This window comes from Hyperolius riggenbachi, chromosome 6 (genome assembly GCF_040937935.1).
Source record: "Hyperolius riggenbachi isolate aHypRig1 chromosome 6, aHypRig1.pri, whole genome shotgun sequence".
Lineage (NCBI taxonomy): Eukaryota > Metazoa > Chordata > Amphibia > Anura > Hyperoliidae > Hyperolius > Hyperolius riggenbachi.
Genome location: NC_090651.1, coordinates 214,614,264 through 214,635,029, shown reverse-complemented (window position 1 = coordinate 214,635,029; position 20,766 = coordinate 214,614,264). Strand labels below are relative to the sequence as shown.

The 20,766-nt window shown below is 45.3% G+C and overlaps 1 long non-coding RNA gene across 2 annotated transcripts in view; it reads left to right on the top strand.

The window, feature by feature from the left end:
- The window catches only part of LOC137522643 (uncharacterized), a 261,446-nt gene extending 259,841 nt beyond the window's left edge, over positions 1-1,605 (top strand). For both annotated transcript variants that reach the window (XR_011022373.1, XR_011022372.1), the window contains one exon: positions 1,403-1,605. This is a non-coding gene — a long non-coding RNA (uncharacterized lncRNA). The remainder of the gene's footprint in view (positions 1-1,402) is intronic.
- The last annotated feature ends 19,161 nt before the right edge of the window (positions 1,606-20,766 follow it).

Genomic DNA, 20,766 nt, shown 5'->3' with positions numbered 1-20,766 from the left:
GCTGTAGCTGAAATGCTATAGTCTGCGCCTTGCATAAGGGTAATTAGGGGTTGCGGTGATTGCCGGAACCCAAATTATGGTACTTCTCCCGCCGAGTTGTGATGACTCAGAGGGGGAATACTATTTAAGGCCACCCAGTGATTCAATGACTCACCCTGCGCACTACTGACTATGCAGCATACTACTACATACTCCCAGTTAGGTCCTTTGGAAAGTGATATTGGAAAAGTGATATTGGAATTGTTTGAAGAGAACCAAGCACCACTTTTTTGCCTGGTTTATAATCCCTATAGGGGCTGCCATATTCCCACCCCTTATAGCTGTCAATTATTTATCCACAGGGAAGGTGTGAAGATAGCATCTGTGACTTCTGTAAACTCTTTGAAGCACATTGTGCAATATACATATACTGCTGATCAAAAGCTTTTTGTTTTCCCTATGCTAATGTGTACAATAAAATAATTAGTAGATCTTATCTGCCTGAAACCTCTGCCATCAGCAAGACCATGGAAGTAGGAGGAAATATGGTAATAAAGGCCTGTGCTAAATCTTTAAAGTGGACCCAAATTAAAAATACAAGATTTCAGAAATAAAATCTATTTTCTAAATTATAATAATAAATAGCAGTCTTTTTTCAGCTGCATGATGACAAATATAAAATATTTTACATTTATTGGTGGAACCCCTCCCAGAATCCGGCAAACTGCTGGAGTAGGTGGTGTTTGGCAAAGGAGGAATTGCTAATGGCTGCCCCCTGTATAACCCTAGTTATGAAAAGAGAAGGGTGAAAAGCATGCACTGAAATGCTCATAGGCTTGAAGGAGTGTTTATTTATCTTTGTATGTGTCAGAGTGGTGCAACTAAATATTTTGAATTAAAACAAATTTTGGTTTGGGTCGGCTTTAAATGTAAAAATAAGAGGTACAATTAAAAGTTTTTTTTATTAGATTCGCATTGTTGGCATGCATTTTCAATGTGCTATAGAGATGCTCTGGGTGCTAAAAATGGTGATTGGTTCACGTAAAGCAACATGTGCAATAAAAATGAAAGTAAAACTGATGTAAAAGTGGAGCAGAATGATGCCCAAATGAGGAATTCATATTGGTCACTTTGAGCAACTGCTAAATCTTTGCACCAGTTTTCTTTTAATCTCCCTTGTGCTAGTTTTGCTAAATCTGGCCTATGATCAGACGATGGCAGCTGTTAACTGACAATCTGCTGCAGTGCAACTAGTGAAGTTGGTCAATGTCCTAAGTCCTTAGCAGAAAATATTAAGCATTTCCCCCACATCTTGTAGTCAACCATTTCACAGTATATTTAACGGATAGTTGCTAAATGTATTTTTAATATTTGTAATTACCTATGATCCCTTTTAATAGTGAATTTCCATCATCCCCTGTAGGCCAGCTGGAATGCCAGATAAGGCTGACACTTGGATTGTCCAAAGCAGTTCCTGAAATGACAAAGGAGGCTGTGACCGGGAGCAAGTGGCATGGACCCCTTTTTGTATATGTATCATCATGCACAGCAGTTCTGGCAGCCTCCACGTTTCAGGGATTGAGAGAGGTGAAGACTGTGTCTACTGCCTTTACAATATTATGGTAACTGAGCTACATTTTCCTCATTGCTGTCAAGTAGCCGCTGGCTCTGCTGCCAGCAATTACATTCAATTAAAATGATTTGGAAAAGATTTACTCCTGTTATTAAATATAATCTTAAGCTAAAACGTTTTAGATGGCATTAAATGGCTCTGATACAGCGATAGGGTTTTCTTGCTGGTGACAGAGCCATATATTAACTGCTTGGAGATTTCACTGTACTGCCACGCTGCTGGGATAGAGATTCATGTAATGTTCACATAAAAAGACTAGCAATTTGAGACTGGAAGCACACTTGCATTTTTTTCCCCATAGGAAGGCATTGTATGCAAATCGCATTCAGTTCACATAGCAATAAGCAACAAGTTGTGCATTTTTAAAATGCAAGGATATGCATTTTACTATGTGGCCCATAGACTTTCATTGTAATATCACATGGACAAAACTCTCTCAACCAACTGATTTTTGTCCATTAGTGGCCCCAAAAGATCATTTCCGATCATTCATACGAGGAATCGTTCATAAAATATAATTCGGCAAAGTGGCCACCTGTGCGCCTGCAGCCCACAGGGGTCTTTTGCATATTTCAAAGGAACTTAGGGGAAGAACATGTCCGTCCTATAAAGACCAAAAATGGTTTTGTTTCCACTGAACATTAGCTGTTTGCATGCTACATTTTATTTGTTTTTCTTCTTTATAAAAGTTTGTCATGGAAAGTTGCACTGTCAAACTAATGCTAGCCAAACACTAGACAAGACAAATAACATTTATATCGCGCTTTTCTCCTGGCAGACTCAAAGAATCAGAGCTGCAGCCATTAGGACGTGCTCTATAGGCAGTAGCAGTGTTAGGGAGACTTGCCTAAGGTCTCCTACTGAATACCGTATATACTCGAGTATAAGCCCCCCCCCCCCACTTATACCCTAAAAAACAGGGAAAAATTATTGAGCCGAGTATAAGTCGAGGTATATCCAGTATAGGTAGCCAGGTGTAGATGTATGCAGTATAGGTAGCCAGCCATTGGTGTTCTAGTATAGGTAAGCCATGTGTAGATGTCTGCAGTATAGGTAGCCAGCCATAGGTACTCTAGTATAGGTGGCCAGATGTAGATGTCTGCAGTATAGGTAGCCAGCCATAGATGCTCCAGTATAGGTGGCCAGGTGTAGATGTCTGCAGTATAGGTAGCCAGCCATAGGTGCTCTAGTATAGGTGGCCAGGAGTAGATGTAGGCAGTATTGGTAGCCAGCCATAGGTGCTCTAGTATAAGTAGCCAGGTGTAGATGTCTGCAGTATAGGTAGCCAGCCATAGGTAAAGTGTAGATGTCTGCAGTATAGGTAGCCATCCATAGGTGATCTAACATAGGTTGCCAGGTGTAGATGTATGCAGTATAGGTAGCCAGGCAAAGATCAAATGCCTCCGGGCTCCTCCGTGTCTAACAGAAAGTAGTAATCACACTACTTCCTGTTAGACGCAATGTACACAGGGCCGGATTTGGGGAAAGGCCCCCAAGGCACGTTCCTAGGGCGCCAGAATTCAGCATAGTTAGAGGGGCGGGCGGAGACAGGTTGATTGCACCTGTCACCAGGAATTGCTCAGTATGTCCGCAGTTGCATTCGCCCCTTCACTGGCCTGAGGCGAGCCTGCAGCAGTAATCCAGAGACCAGGCTTAGCAGACGGGCTGCTCATTTTAGAAGTGAGGCTGTTAGCGGCTGCCCTGGCGCCCCCTCCCCTCCGAGCGGCTGCGGGAACTCACCTCACTCCAGACTTCCAGCGCCGAAGCTTCCTCTGCCAGCCGCCGCTATGCATCTCTATCTCCTGCTGTCGATCCCCGCCATGTGACTCGCTGGCACATTACCGGCGAGTCACATGGCGGGGATCGACAGCAGAAGATAGAGATGCATAGCGGCGGCTGGGCGATGTCCGGACTGTACTTCGGCACAGGCGGGGTAGACTATTCTGATCCTCTCCATGCACACTCTATGTTCTTCCTCCTCCAGCAGGACTTCTCGGCTCTCCGCCCCTTTCCTTGCCATCGTGGTAGTAGAGAGGACTGGAGTAGACCTAATACTGCCTGCACGGAGAGGTAAATATATGCCTGTGCAGAGGGGGAGGGAGAATAGGGTCTGGGCTGAAAGGTAATTGAGAGTGAGACCGGAGTGTACAGTATCTGATCTTAATCAGCATTCACACTGTGCACGTGTAATCATGCTGCAAACTTTCTTCCTCCTCAGTTTGTGTAGAACAGCAAGCAGCATCAGGAACGTGTGAGGCTGAGTGCACTGACAGGCTGCTCTGCAGTACGGATCTTCTGTCTGCCTGGGTTTTATTGCTGCACTTTGAAACTTCCTCACAGGAGACAAGGCAATGTTTGGGGGGAGAGAACACTGGGGGAGGGTGCAGTGCAGGCTGTGCTATGTGTGGGGTGTTGGGGGAATGATTATGGCAAATACTGGTAATATACTGTAACTATGGCTGTCATAAAAGTTGTACTATAGCACTATCCACCCTCTCTCTTCTCTCCCTCTGGGCTAGCTCTCCTGTCCATCACTCTCACTATTTCTATGCCCACTGTTCTGTCTCACTTTATCTGCCAATCCTCTCTATGTTGCTTTCTCTATCCATTCTCTCTTTCATGCTTTGTCCGCTCTCTCTATCTGTAAACTTCTGCCAACGTATATAAAGTGTACCCAAAACAGGTACAAAATTAGATCTTTACCTAAAGAGAGGGAAGCCTCAGGATCATAAGACTTCCCTCATTGCTCTGATGCCCCCCCTTGCTGAGCGTGGCCCCCTGGAAGATTGGTGAGGCATTGTCTCAGGGCCACACATCTCTTCCATCAGCCACTCGCGCATGTGCAGTAGTGTTACTGCGCATGCATGGCCATGCTCATAACAGGAGGAGCGCAGCCCCTATGTAGAGGGGGGTCACACTGATTAGAGGGGGGCATGGGAGCACAGAGGGAAGCCTCAATAGAATACTGAGGCTTCCCTCTCTTTAGGTAAATATCTCTTTACACCTGAGCTTAGGCTTGGGTTCCCTTTAATAATGCTGATATTATCTGCAGTACTTCTTATAGTACATAGTCATGTCACTGACTGTCCTCAGAGGAGCTCACACTCTAATCCCACCATAGTCATAGTCTAATGTCCTACCATATTATTATTATGTATTTATATAGCACTGACATCTTCTGCAGCACTTTACAGAGTACATAGTCATGTCACTGACTGTCCTCAGAGGAGCTCACACTCTAATCCTACCATAGTCATAGTCTAATGTCCTACCATATTAATTTTATGTATTTATATAGCACTGACATCTTCTGCAGCACATTACAGAGTACATAGTCATGTCACTGACTGTCCTCAGAGGAGCTCACACTCTAATCCCACCATAGTCATAGTCTAATGTCCTACCATATTATTATTGTGTATTTATATAGCAGTAACATCTTCTGCAGAACATTACAGAGTACATAGTCATGTCACTGACTGCTCTCAGAGGGGCTCACACTCTAATCCTACCATAGTCATAGCCTAATGTCCTACCATATTATTATTATGTATTTATATAGCACTGACATCTTCTGCAGCACATTACAGAGTACATAGTCATGTCACTGATTGTCCTCAGAGGAACTCACACTCTAATCCTACCATAGTCATAGTCTAATGTCCTACCATATTATTATTATGTATTTATATAGCAGTAACATCTTCTGCAGAACATTACAGAGTACATAGTCATGTCACTGACTGTCCTCAGAGGAGCTCACAATCTAATCCTACCATAGTCATAGTCTAATGTCCTACCATATTATTATTATGTATTTATATAGCACTGACATCTTCTGCAGCACATTACAGAGTACATAGTCATGTCACTGACTCTCCTCAGGGGAGCTCACACTCTAATCCTGCCATAGTCATAGTCTAATGTCCTACCATATTATTATTATGTATTTATATAGCACTGACATCTTCTGCAGCACTGTACAGAGTACATAGTCATGTCACTGACTGTCCTCAGAGGAGCTCACAATCTAATCCTACCATAGTCACAGTCTAATGGCCTTCCGTATTATTATGTATTTGAATAGTACTGATATAATCGGCAGCACTTTAAAGAGCACATAGTTATGTCTCCAGCTACTTGTCGTCAGAGGAGCTCAAAATGTTATCCCTACCACAGTCAGTTGTGTGGGGGGACCAATTAACTTCACTTTTTCGGGGCTTTAGAAGGTAAATACATATGGCACAGCCTGCTATGTGCTATAATCAAGCACATGTACAGGCTTCATTTAGATGTGTGTTTTTTTTTGGGGGGGGGGGGGGGGGGGGGGGGCGGCTTTTGATAGCAGGCCTAGGGTGTTGAAAAGTAGAAATCCGGCCCTGAATGTACATGGAGGAGCCCGGAGACATTTGATCTTTGCCTGGAACCGCCCGGAAGGTGAGACTCCCTGCTGCCACCGCTGCTGCTGTTATTTCTGGCATGGAGAGGGGACCCGACAAGAGGGAAGAGTCGGCCCATGGCTGAGTCCCGCTAATCCCCTCTCCTTCTATCTAATCTTTTAGCTTGCGGGGAAGGGAGTAGGGGAGAGAGGAGGAGGGTGCGCATTGCCTGCAGGAGAAGTGGGGGCGAACTGCCTGCAGGGGTGGTATGCCTGGCCACCTATACTCTCTCGCGTATAAGTCGAGACCCCCACTTTGGGACCACTTTTTGGGTCCCAAAAACTCGGCTTATACTTGAGTATATACGGTAGGTGGTGGCTTACTGAACAGGCAGAGCCGAGATTCGAACCCTGGTCTCCTGTGTCAGAGGCAGAGCCCTTAACCAGTACACTATCCAGCCACACACAGCCACACGATTAGACGGTCAGTCAATAAACCATCAATCACTTTGTTTTTGTGTTTTTGTTATGTTCAGTTTTAAATCTAATCAAACGTCTAATCAATCAAGTACACTGAATGTATTTCTAGCTTAAAGCCCTAATGCAGCCTCCCTGAAAAATATTCAACAATTGAAAATCGAAATAAGATCTAAAGTAGATTATGATAATGGGCCAGCTTTAAATAAATCAACATGTGCCTATAGAGCACAACTTTAGCTATTACTACAATTTTCAGTGGAAACCATTGTTTAGTTTATGTAAAATTTTATTCAAATAAGCCCCTTTAAAATTGAGAATAATGCAATTCTACTGGCCCAGCACAAAGTCCATTTAAAAGTAAAAAGTGTTGGTGCGCTCACAAATACAAAGTCAAAATATGTTTTAAAATAGTGTTGCACTTGGGCAGTCTGACCACACACACAGGCAATATATTCAGTGGGAAGACAATCTTTAGAATGGTAGATCCTCTCTTGTGTGGATCACCTAGCATGATGTGCGTGCCTCTATCTCGCCCAACAAGAGACTCACTCATCAGATGATGGAGACTCAAGGATGAGTTATGAGGATCAATGCACTTCTGGGGTATTTAAGGGCATCCCCTCGCCTGAGTCGCCTCTATATGATCCCTTCTCCTTTGGCGAACTTTTCTGCAAAGTCCATTCATCTCAAAATAAAATATTGGAGCCAATAGTGTAAAACGGCAAGACAAATTTATTCAACTGGTTATAAAACTCACATTAGCATTAGCAGACCATGGATAGCAGTGGAGAATAGTAGGTAGTAGACTTTTTTTATGTGGGCAATGTTTCCCAATGTATTTTTATTTTATTCTTTTTATTTTTCGGTACGGTGCAAATTCAAGGCCCTCCTGTAACGATTGTGGAATTCTCTCCGTGATCAGCGCACAAGACGTGCGCTGACACTGCGGAAATCCTCCACAAGCGTATAATTTGCGGGAACCCAGCAAAAGGTGCAATGCACCTGTAGAGGAAAATTCCTATCGACAGGGGGAGCTGTAGAGTGCAGAGGAACAGCTCCTCTGCCCTGCCACACACGCCAGACAGGAATTGCACGAAGGGAAGAAAAGCAGGGCAAGATAGCCCTGAAAGAGATTGAGCAAAGGGACAGATTGTATGTGTGTGCACCAAACTAGTCGCCAACCCGCGACGGTGCATACACAACAGCAGATATGAAGTAGGAACGCAATCGTGGGAGAGGCGATTGCCAGAGGTGACACAAGGCTACAGCAAGGCAGAGCACGAGAGTAGCAAAGGAACAGCAAATCATACAATGAGGAGATAAGGAAAATAACAAATGCTAACTAAACACGAACACCGCACTCATTCGCAACAGTGCACGCGTTTATGCGTGGACCCCGCGTGATAAGCACAACAGGGACAAGCATGCCTAACTAACCACCGACAGACAAACATAAAACAGAGGACGCGAGCGCTTGCTTAACGGTTACCTCACCGAGCCTCCAGCAAGCGTTCGTAGCAGACAAGACAGATACACGGAAACAGGAATACGTAAGAGATACAATCCACTGCTCTTTCCGTCAGAGCGAGTGCGATCCAAGTAAGGCAACAACAGAACAGAAGGGCCTACCAGACCGCTGCTCTGGTTAGCACCCCACAGACAGACAGAACAGGCAATACAAATAATGCAATCCTAACTGCACTAGGGAAACCTGCCTAGTGCAGTCCCAGGAATTAGTCTAGGCTAATCTTCAAACAAAGAGCAAGGCTGACACTACAGGCGAGTGTTCCACAGCACTAACTCTTATGACCAGCAACTTACTGTGGGAAACATAGCTCTTTATAGAGCAAGTCCACAAGGGATGTGGCTAGGCAATCTGCATGACAAACGTATGCAAATTCCTCAGCAGCAAGCTGCACAACTGACAAAAGGTCTCTCTTCCAGAGACCTGCAGAATGCAGACCTGGACAGTGGTCAAAAGGCTGCCTGCCTGCGCAGGCAGCCACGCGGATCCTCACAGTAACCCCCCCCCCCCCCTCTAGGGTCGGATTCAAGACGACCCTCTAACCTGATATTTGCAAAAGACTCTAACTGAAGACTCATGAAGGTCAGGACAGCCCGACAAGGCCCAATTCCAGAGTCAGTCCAGCCGAAACCGACCTCATCGGAAGCAAACACCACCGAAACATGCCCATCAGTACTATAAGTCTCAGTATAACACCCATCAGGACAGTGAATGCCCGAGAAGAAGCCATCGACACCCTCCAGACAATACCCACCACCTTCCAAGGAGCGTCCGAAAATACCAAACCTGCCAAAATACCTGTTCGAAGTGTCCCTTACAACACAAAAGCCACTGTTGATCTTATCCAGGGTACCAAGCAAAATCTCTCCCGGAATCTCCCAGAACCTTTTGAAGCTCCACAGAGATCCCAAGAGGGCAGAACAACCATCAGGCTCACATGGAGAACTATCAAGCCCTCCTATGGAACCAATGACTATTCTGGATTCAGAATTACAAGGACACCCATCAAGATCAAGACTTTCAGGGACCACTTCTGGGCATGCAAGCAGGCAGGCCATATCAGAGCATGTCTCTACCGAGGAAGCATCTGAGCATGCTGGTAACCGAGGCACACTTGGGCTTTCTGGGTCACAGCAGAGCACATTGGGGTACACCAGCACAGGAGAAACCTCAGAACATGTCGAGGAACTGCCAACCTCAGAGTCCGACACGACAGGACCAAAACCAGTACCGGGCAGAGAATCATCATGAGCAGTGGTCTCAAGCACTGGACTTTCAAAAAAAAAAACTCGGACTCAGGCTTAGAAGTCTCAGTGACTGTAATGGTATCTGACAAAAACTCATCATTGACTACACACGACTGAAGCTCCACCAGAGCTGAAAAAGTAGCCAGCAAGGCAGCAATGCCTACTGAAGTGGGCAACACCTCAGAAGGACTTGGGGGGCAGGAGACATCTCCTACAAGTTCTGCACCCTTTGGAAGGAACTCGGAGGTCTCCAGGAAATCAGGCAAGACCTCAGAAACATCATTTTTCAAGTTTTCTAAGAAGGATTCTGAACTATCCATGTTACAGGGCAAAACTGGAACTTTATTTTCCTCAAAACAAGAAAGGGACTCACAACTGTCAGTGCGAGTGGAGATCATGTTTTCCTGCATGGTACAGGGCAGATTCAGAGAAACTTTCTCTGGACCCAGCAAAGATGCTTCAGAGTCAGATTCGCAAAACCGAAGCGCTGTCTCACTCTTAGATTCGGCTAACAATGTCAAATCCGAGGAGTCAGAACGCAAAACTTGCGAATCAAAAATCGCTTCAGGTTGTGAAACTGACGCTTCCATAGCGCAAACCTCCGCGATCTGCGGGGCAGACTGTAAGGCGTTCAGGACAGAAACACTGGAGCAACTGTCACCAGGCAACGGACCCTTAAAGGTGTGAACAGGGTGAGACAAAGACGCATCTGCAGTAGAAATAGCGATAACATCAGAAAAAACGTTATTAGACATATTAATTTTACTTTTGATGCTGCATAATTTAGGAATTTTCCCCATAGCAGGATCACAGATGGAAGATCTTAAAGATCTGTCTCTAAATGACAAGGGGTCCCACACATCCTTGAGAAAACTGGCACATTCATGCCGATCACAATCTGCAGGAACATCAGAGAAACAGGCATCAGATCGCACAGATTCAAACTGCATGCAGTCAAACTGCACGCACAGGAATCAACCACAGTGGCACACCCACTCACTTCAGATCGCACAATGTCACGACTCACATGCTTTACCCCAGAAAGGCAGGAACAATCATCCGACAACGATGTCTCTTTATAGGAATCAATTGATTGGTCTGTGTGCAACTCATCCAAAATCGTCTGCCACACATACAACACTGGATCCACAAAACACCTGTCACACTCATCAGAATCTATCAAAGTGTACACGGAATTGAGACAATCATTCAAGACATTTTCGCTTTCTGCGATGTAAAAATCGCAAAAGGCCTTCCAATCAAAATCAAATTCCTCCATCAAGGCCCCAATGTCCCATGAGGCAAATGGAGGTTCAAACAGGCCAGTATCCAGATAAGCTCCATATGGGTGGAGTTCAGGAACAAGAACAGACTTTTTAACTGCTTCAATATAGTGTGCGATCCTACCTATAACAGGATCCACACAAGCTTTGGATTGGGGTAAAAAACCCGGAAACTGAGAAACATCATTGAAAACATCATTATCATACTGAATGGTTTTGCACATTTCAGACTTGACAGAAATAACCTCTTTATTTGTGGTTGCTATGGGCAACGAATCTTTTGGCTGACAAGCCAAATCAGCAGATTGGCCTGCAAGCACCAATTCATTAACATATGACAATGACACTGGAATGTTGCATAACCTAATCTGATCAGCATCATGCTCTGCAGAAAAAAACTCATAGAAATAACCTGGCAGGGGAATTCTAAGCTTACGAGAAAATACATAACTCAGAAATCTGCGAGGGTTATGTCTCAGATTCACGTGTCTGGCACACTCATCCGCCCACACAAACAGATCCCCTTGGAAAAGATTGTAAGCAATCTGAAGCACTCCAAGTGGAAATATTGGTGGCCTGAAATTCAGGATTTGCCAAGAATCTGGAACATTCCGATACAAACTCATCTCTGGTTTCAGAGTCCAGTATCTTAAACCTCTTAAAGATACAGGACCCATCTTTGACAAAATCGTACAAATCGGAAATTCCCTCTACACTGGGAATTTCGGTTGGGCTGGTCATACTGTAACGATTGTGGAATTCTCTCCGTGATCAGCGCACAAGACGTGCGCTGACACTGCGGAAATCCTCCACAAGCGTATAATTTGCGGGAACCCAGCAAAAGGTGCAATGCACCTGTAGAGGGAAATTCCTGTCGACAGGGGGAGCTGTGGAGTGCAGAGGAACAGCTCCTCTGCCCTGCCACACACGCCAGACAGGAATTGCACGAAGGGAAGAAACGCAGGGCAAGATAGCCCTGAAATAGATTGAGCAAAGGGACAGATTGTATGTGTGTGCACCAAACTAGTCGCCAACCCGCGACGGTGCATACACAACAGCAGATATGAAGTAGGAACGCAATCGTGGGAGAGGCGATTGCCAGAGGTGACACAAGGCTACAGCAAGGCAGAACACGAGAGTAGCAAAGGCACAGCAAATCATACAATGAGGAGATAAGGAAAATAACAAATGCTAACTAAACACGAACACCGCACTCATTCGCAACAGTGCACGCGTTTATGCGCGGACCCCGAGTGATAAGCACAACAGGGACAAGCACGCCTAACTAACCACCGACAGACAGACATAAAACAGAGGACGCGAGCGCTTGCTTAACGGTTACCTCACCGAGCCTCCAGCAAGCGTTCGTAGCAGAGAAGACAGATACACGGAAACAGGAATATGTAAGAGATACGATCCACTGCTCTTTCCATCAGAGCGAGTGCGATCCAAGTAAGGCAACAACAGAACAGAAGGGCCTACCAGCAACAACCGCTGCTCTGGTTAGCACCCCACAGACAGACAGAACAGGCAATACAAATAATGCAATCCTAACTGCACTAGGGAAACCTGCCTAGTGCAGTCCCAGGAATTAGTCTAGGCTAATCTTCAAACAAAGAGCAAGGCTGACACTCCAGGCAAGTGTTCCACAGGACTAACTCTTATGACCAGCAACTTACTGTGGGAAACATAGCTCTTTATAGAGCAAGCCCACAAGGGATGTGGCTAGGCAATCTGCATGACAAACGTATGCAAATTCCTCAGCAGCAAGCTGCACAACTGACAAAAGGTCTCTCTTCCAGAGACCTGCAGAATGCAGACCTGAACAGTGGTCAAAAGGCTGCCTGCCTGCGAAGGCAGCCACGCGGATCCTCACACCTCCATCAGGTAGTCTAACAAAAGTCATGTTGTCCATGAAGTTGGACAGGACTGTTCTATGTAAATGATTGGGCTCACTGAGGAATTTGTTCACCTCATGGGTGCCCAATTCCTGGCTGTATATACAGTATTACTCCTGCATTTATCTCAATTGGCTAGAATCTATGAAACGTTCAATATCATTACAATTTTGTTGGGCAGTAACAATTCTTTTAAGCTTTAAATAGTACTGTATATACTGTATAAAAATTATCAACAAAAATGTTTAACTGCTGATTCACACATAGATATTTATACACACAAGTTCCTTTTTGACATCCCATTTGCTACTCTTAAATTGTATTTTGCATCTTTCAAGGAATAATCCGTTTTGTAACTGGGCAAGAGTAGTATATGCATTCTATTTCCCCTAGCCGCCTCTTTTCTTGCACTAGGAGCTTTCATGACTGACTTCCATCTGGAAGCAGGGAAGAAAAATAACATGTTGTCTTATATTTACATTATTTAAATTTACATACTACTGTAATACAAACAAACACAGAACATTTATATCGCGCTTTTCTCCTGGCGGACTCAAAGCGCCAGAGCTGCAGCCACTAGGACGCGCTCTATAGGCAGTAGCAGTGTTAGGAAGACTTGCCGAAGGTCTCCTACTGAATAGGTGCTGGCTTACTGAACAGGCAGAGCTGAGATTTGAACCCAGGTCTCCTGTGTCAGAGGCAGAGCCCTTAACCATTACACTATCCATCCACCGCAATTAATAGAATAATTAAGCTTAGATCATCATAGTAGCTGTTATTTTATGTAATTGCAAACATGTTTTTTGTTGAAAAACTTTTTTATGATGTTGTTACAAATGCTAAGTCCTTTGCAAACTCTAAAAAAAACAAAAAAAACACTTAAAGCGGAATAAAACCCAGCATTTCTTCTTTGCTATAAAAAATTATTTACAGCATATTATATACAACCAGCATTTTTTTACTAGACCAGCATTCAAAGGGTTACACACAGGGCTGGAAAGTCCAGTGCAGAGAGATGTGGATGCATCCGAAGTGTAGTTTATGTTATCTTGTGTTTACTTAATTGTATCAAGTGAGGAATGTGACACATTCTCTGACTGTGGAGAAGCTGCTGGACACAGACAGAGACTCAAAGCATTTCTGAATTCAATACATAATGAATAAAACCAGTTATTAATAAAATGCAAAGTCAGCTCACAAAGCAAAAAACTGTACTTTTGGGAACGTATAACTTCTAAATGAATAATAATACCTATGCACACAGAGCTGCGTAATATGTTGGCGCTTTATAAATACAATAAGTAAATAAATATGATAACCTTATGGCATATAAAAAGTAGGAAAACATGTTTTTATTGAATATTATGTCAGGGTTTTATACTGCTTTAAGCTACCAATAGGCCTATGGAAACTCTGAAGTAGTTAAATGGTTTTATGGCTGAGAATGGTTATTTTGCATGTAACAACACTATCACTATCCACAATATTGCTTGTCTTCCTTGACCCCTCTGCCCTGGCCGTGACCCTATTTTAGTTCACGGCTTTGCTCCATTTCATGTACAAGCATGACCATACTGCGCCTGCATGAGATAATAATAATAATAATAGGTTGCACCTGCACAGTAGCACAGAACCACTTGTGGTTGTGGATGAGTTGCTTCAGCTTGCTGTACAGACATGGGCATTATGCAGTATCGCCCTGCTCGTGCATGGAAAGAAGCTCGGCCATAAGAACATATACAACAAGATCTTGTCGGATATGCTAGAGGGTCCATGTGCAGCAGATTTGGGATCTAGGAGGAACTGGGAAGGCTTCCCTCTATACTAGCTATACTGGGGCAAATATACTACTTATACTGGGGAAAACATACTAGCTATACTGGGGCAACTATACTAGCTATACTGGGGCAAATATAGTACCTATACTGGGGCAGCTATACTCCTTATACTGGGGCAACTATACTAGCTATACTGGGGCAACTATACTAGCTATACTGGGGCAACTATACTAGCTATACTGGTGCAACTATACTACCTATACTGGGCCCGCTGCACCGACAATTCCCCCCCACCGCCCCCATGGGAACCCGCTGTGCACAACATGCCCCCCTTACCGTAACCTCCCCCCGTCCCCGGAGAACATTTTAGTCTGGATAGCGGTCACCAGGCCGAAAAAGGTTGAGGAACCTTGTTCTAGGTGATATATTTACACCTTATCAATAAATGGCTTTAGAGCCTATTTAGTTAGAATCATTTTGGCGGTACTTTTTCTGCTACTGTTTGGTACTTTTTGAATTGCAAAGTTCTGAAAAGTTATTTTAAACAGAAGATGAAAAATGATCACCTAGGACAGTGTTTCTCAAACCTGTCCTCGTGACTCCCCAACGGTGCATAACACATTTCCTCCACAACCTAAACAACCTTTTATCCCACATGGAAGTTAGTATTTTGCATGGAACTTGGAGCCCACCAATCTACGGCTACGCTTCCTGAACCAACATGGATAAAAACATTGGTTGATACTCTGCAAAAGACAGGCAAAAAGCCTTTTGGCTCCCACTCTGCAGGACACTATTGTCCAATAATTAATCCCCACCTCGTGCTTAGGGATATAAGGCTTTTTGGACCTCCTGCCACTCACCTAGTGTTTAGGCAAACATAGCAGCAATAAGGTGAGATACTGCACTGTGCAATTCCTCACCTTAGTAAACCGGGATAGCAAAGTACAGCTACCGGAGAACTACTGTATGCTCCCTATCATATAAGATCCTTAGGAGTATAATTAACTATCACATTTGGGAAATATTATAATCCTTGTTTAGGTGTTTTGCTTTGCCTTTCACTAGAGTTAGCATATCTATGGAATCTGCTTTGCATGAAATTCTACCCAAAACTTAATCTGCCTGTCACTAGAATCCACCTATCACAATGTCTGCTTATCACTATATGGCCAATTAAAATGTTGACTCGCAGTGCACCAAAAGGCCAGTATGATAATAAAAGTGACTGACTGATTAGGATATTAGAGTGTAAGATGCTTTGCAGCAGGTAGAGATATGAGTGGATCAGTGTTCAGGCAGTGCAGCATATCAGAGATATTTAAGCATGTTATAATAATGGTCTCTGCAGAAAATGTCATACATTCCCAGTCAGTAAGAATGTCTGACAACACAGACAAACTGCACACCAATAGTTGTTGCTGTCGGTAGAGACATCTCAGCAGCTGGCAGGGGTGATTGCTGGCAGGGCTGATGTTTTCCATGATAAAATGCTGTCTGCTGTGGCGGGGGTTTATTATTTCTATGTAGACAATGACTGAAGCAGTAACTTGTTACCCCACAATGCAACCACTTATTTGATAAATAGTATTTGAATCTACCAAGAGACAATTAGTGGAGGGCTGACAGCCCATCATCTCATGTCTGGTGACATGTTGATAGTAACACATTGCACGTGCTGACAAATTGGAGCTATTGCAGAGGCAATGCAACAGTTGACAAGTTTCCAGAAAGACATATAGATGACACAACATTACCTGAGCACAGACAAACCACCATATCATGCACAACTCACTGTCATCTTGCTGCACAACCAAGGAGGAGAGAGAAGATATACTATGCTGCACCCATTTGCACAAATTAAAAATGGTTACATCCAGCAAATAAATCATGAGAAGTAGCTCATCGTAGTGTGTCCACAGCATGTCTACAGTACACAGTGGCGTACCTAGGGCATTTGACACCTGGTGCTGGGTATTATAAGACCCCCCCCCCCCCCAAAAAAAAAGTAAAGGGGCAAAAAATGGGTGGCGCTATAACATGCGGCGCAAACAAATGGGCGTGGCCATGACCGGATGAGGGCGGAGCTAACTGTAATTTGACGTGAACCCGGTTGAGAGTGATATGGAGGCTGCCATATTTATTTCCTTTTACACAATACTAGTTGCCCTGCTGATCTATTTGACTGAAGTAGTGAACTGAATCACACCAGAAACAAGCATGCTTGTTCTGGGTCTGTGGTTGAAAGAATTAGAGGCAGAGGACCAGCACGGCCGCCAGGCAATTGGTATTGCTTAAAAGGAGATAAATATGGCAGCCTCAATATTATTCTCACCTCGGGTTCCCTTTAAAAGTGCAACGCAAAGACAGTGGACCCAAGTTTTGGGGCCCCTTTCCCCAGAAAATTCACATAATTGTGCAGGTTTTCTCAAGAAAATACACGTCATGTCTGCAGATTTGCCCAGAGAATACGTTCAATCATGTCTGCAGATTTGCCCAGAAAATACATGCAATCATGTCTGCAGATTTGCCCAGAGAATACGTTCAATCATGTCGGCAGATTTGCCCAGAAAATACATGCAATCATGTCGGCAGATTTGCCCAGAAAATACATGCAATCATGTCGCAGATTTGCCCAGAAAATACATGCAATCATGTCGGCACATTTGCCCAGAAAATACATGCAATCATGTCGGCAGATTTGCCCAGAAAATACATGCAATCATGTAGCAGATTTGACCAGAAAATACATGCAATCATGTGGCAGACCTGTCCAGAAAACACTTCAATCGTGTAGCAGACCTGGCCAGAACATAAACGCTACCCCTGGATGCTAATATAAATTTAAAAAAAACAAAACATTTACTCACCTGCAGCAGAGCTCCTGTTCCGGCCTCCGTCCAGTGCGCAGCTCCCACGATCCTCTGCAGCCAGCAACTCCCAAAGTCTCCAGAGCAGGGCTTCGAACATTTTACTATAGCCCTGCTCTGCCGCTGCGGTGAACTGATACGGCATCTATTAGATGCTGAAAGTCAGTTCACGCTGGGGGGTGCTTGGAGAATTTTAAGGGGTGCTTCAGCACCCAAAGCACCCCCCCCCCCGGTGCCGCCACTGCCCCCAGTATAGGTAGCTAGCAGTTGCCCCCAGTATAGGTAGCTAGTTGCCCCCAGTGAAGGTAGTATAGTTGCCCCAATATAGCTAGTATAGTTGCCCCCAGGATAGGCAGCATAGCTGCTGCCCCCAATGTAGGTAGTGTTGCTGCCCCCAGTGTAGCTAGTATAGTGGCCCCCGTACAGCTGCCCTCCAGTATAGCTAGTATAGTGGCCCCCATAGTTGCCCCAGTATAGCTAGTATAGTTGCCCACAGTTTAGATAGTATAGTTGCCTCCATTGTAGCTGGTATGGTGCCCCCCCCCCAGTATAGGTAATATAGTGGCCCCCATAGATGCCCCCAGTGTAGCTAGTATAGTGGCCCCCCGTTTAGCTGCCCCCAGTATAGTGGCCCCCAGTATAGCTAGTATAGTGGCCCCCAGTTTAGGTAGAATAGTGGCCCCCAGTTTAGGTAGTATAGTGGCCCCCAGTTTAGGTAGTATAGTGCTCCCCCCCCCGTGTAGCTAGAAGGAGGGGTGACAGCAGGGATAGCGGCGGGGAGGGGGAAAATATCCCCCCCTCCCTCCCTCACCTGGGTCCCCTCCTTCTGCCTCTCTTCTCCCCCCAAAAATGCGGGCAGCGGGCCGGGGGCAGCGAGCAGGCTGGTGCGGAGAATACTCACGTTACTTCCGCGTATCAGCCTGGAACGCTGCGTCGCCTTCACGTGCCTCTACTGCGCCTCCAATGATTGGAGGCGTAGAAGAGGCACGTGATGGCGACGCAGCGTTCCAGGCTGATACGCGGAAGTAACGTGAGTATTCTCCGCGCCAGCCTGCTCGCTGCCCACTGCCACCGGCCCGCTGCCTGCATTTTTGGGGGGAGAAGAGAGGCAGAAGGAGGGGGACCCAGGTGAGGGAGGGGGGGTATTTCCCCCCTCCCCGCCGCTATCCCTGCTGTCACCCCTCCTCCTAGCGCTGCTCTTCCCCTCCTTAGTCAGGTGTAGGGGGTCGTGGCGACACCCCCCTGGCTGTCTGGCACCCGGTGCGCCATGCCCCCCTGTGCCCTTAGGTAGGAACGCTACTGACAGTACAGTAATAGCAGATACAAAAGATCACACACAGTACACTGAACTGAGAAAGGACAGTAAGCTGTGTCAGTACTATATCGGGAGTAAGAACAGATGCTGATGCCTAAATACCGTACAGATATTGGCCCTAGTTTATTAAAGCTTGTCTTAAAGGACTTACGAGGCCAAAACGGCTAAAAAAAAGCCAAGTACCTTTAAGATGTTTAAATGCACGGAGGACGCCGTCCGCGCCCTCCGTGCAGTTCCGCCGGGTCCCCTTCCTGTGATCGCCCCCCGTGCCGATCGCGACCCCACAGGCCGGGTCGGGCTCTCGTTCCGCTCCCAATATGGCCGCTTCCTCTGGCCGCGGCTGCGCAGTCCGCCTGGCCGCGGCTGCGCAGCTCTACGGCCAACCCCTTCCGATCCACCCCTTTTGTGTTATATGGGCATAGTCAACAAAATGCAAATAGTTCAAAGTCAACGATCAGGATTATAGAAATGTTGTATTGTAAATGTATGAAGCTTGAAAATCGACCAATTAAATTGAAATAGAATTTGATTGGTACAATTTCAAACTACATAATTTGCATTCAACATCTGCATAATTTGCATTCAACATCTGCATCAGCTTAAAACTATTTGCACCGCATTGACAATCACTACTGAGGATCCTGCAGAAGAAAAAATCCTTTTACATTAAAAGTTTTAAAGAAGTGGCCACTTTTGTGGGAATTTTTTTTACTCTTTTGATACACAATGCACTCTTGTGTGTGCACAGTGCTGTACAAAATGGCATCACGTTCTATCCACACATTTGTCTTGATGAAATCTGTCTACTGCGATGATGCGTATGGAAATTTACATGTGTGCACTGTTTCCTGTTCAGCCCAGTAGAGCCATGTATCGATGCAGCAGCAGTTAGCCACAGCTCCAAAAGTGCAATAACACACACTGTAACATCCACTGTCACTCGTCCAGTAATTAGGTGATTGCAGCAGCGCTAAGGGCTCAAACCCACCAGCAGCCTTTTCTAAGCACTAGTGATTTGTAAAACTCTTGCTAATGCAATGCTATGGGTGATTATTATAAAATCACATTGCTCAAGTGGGATCATACCCATAGCATTACAGTAGCAAGAGCTTTTAAAATCACAAGCGCATAGAAATGGCTTAGTTATGTGCTGCTAGTGGGTTCCAGGCCTAAGGCAAGGCTGTGGGACACCATCCCTCACCTTAAGTCAAGTTCCAAATGTTTTACACGTTTAGGCTTCTTGCACACCAAGACGTTGTGTTAGGTGCCACGTTAAGGTCGCATAACGTGCACCTAACACAACGTATGGTGCTGCAAAAGCCGACGGTAGAGTGAGCCGCGTTCGGCGGCTCGATTCCTATAATGTCTCCCAGAGTGGCGCTGATTGGCCAGCGGGACCACGTGATGCGGAGCGAGACACTCCGCATCACGTGGTCCCGCCGGCCAATCAGCTACCGCCAGTGCAGTGAATATTAAGTAGCCATGTGCGCGGCTACTGTAGCTGGCTCTCCCCGCCTCCTCTCCGCTCCCCACTGCGCATGTGCAAACAGTCTAACGCGGCTATAGCCGCTCCAACGCCGTAGCATGCTGCACTTTGCACCGAACGTGCAGCGTTACATGTAACGCAACGTGGGCTGTGTGAACAGCCCACTTGTGTTACATTGCTGTGCGTTGGGGGAGCGTTACAGGCGCACTAACGTGCGCCTGTAACGTCTTGGTGTGTAAGCAGCCTTAATCTTCCTTCTAGTTCACCTTGTTGTGTTTCCCGCCACCACAAGGTCACTCTGTCTTCTCTCTTTGAATACAATGATGAATGGATGCATATATTAATACACATGGCTGGGTTCTGGGATTTCCATTTTTGTCAAATATGTCACTGAAAGAACCTAGCCACGTGTAGAAAAAAAGCAAGTTAGCAGAATTTCAGTCAAACTGGTGTGACACCTAAAAGGAGAAGCCTAAGACCTTGAGGGGGCAGTGGCAAGACAACTTCTGTTAACAGCTATAGGAGATGTTGAACACTGCTGTTTATGACAGCAGATTTCAATCAATACAAGAAGATATCAGAAGGGGATGCCCAAGGGTTCCATAATGAAGAGTTACAGAAAACTTCAACAGGAGCACAAAAGGGATGGCAAAGGACCCAGTAATCATTGATTGACCAATGACCAAGGAGGGAGACGTTATCTGCTTGCTCTGACAGGGGCAGGACGTCTGCACTTAGCAACTCTACTGCTCCACTAAATAACCACACCAGGATTGCTATGATGTCAAATAAAAAATAAATAAAAACAAATCCAAACATTACATCAAAAGCAATTCCAAAAGCACCCCTTTTCAGCTTAGGTCCATGGGCGTAGCAATAGCCATAGAAGCCAGA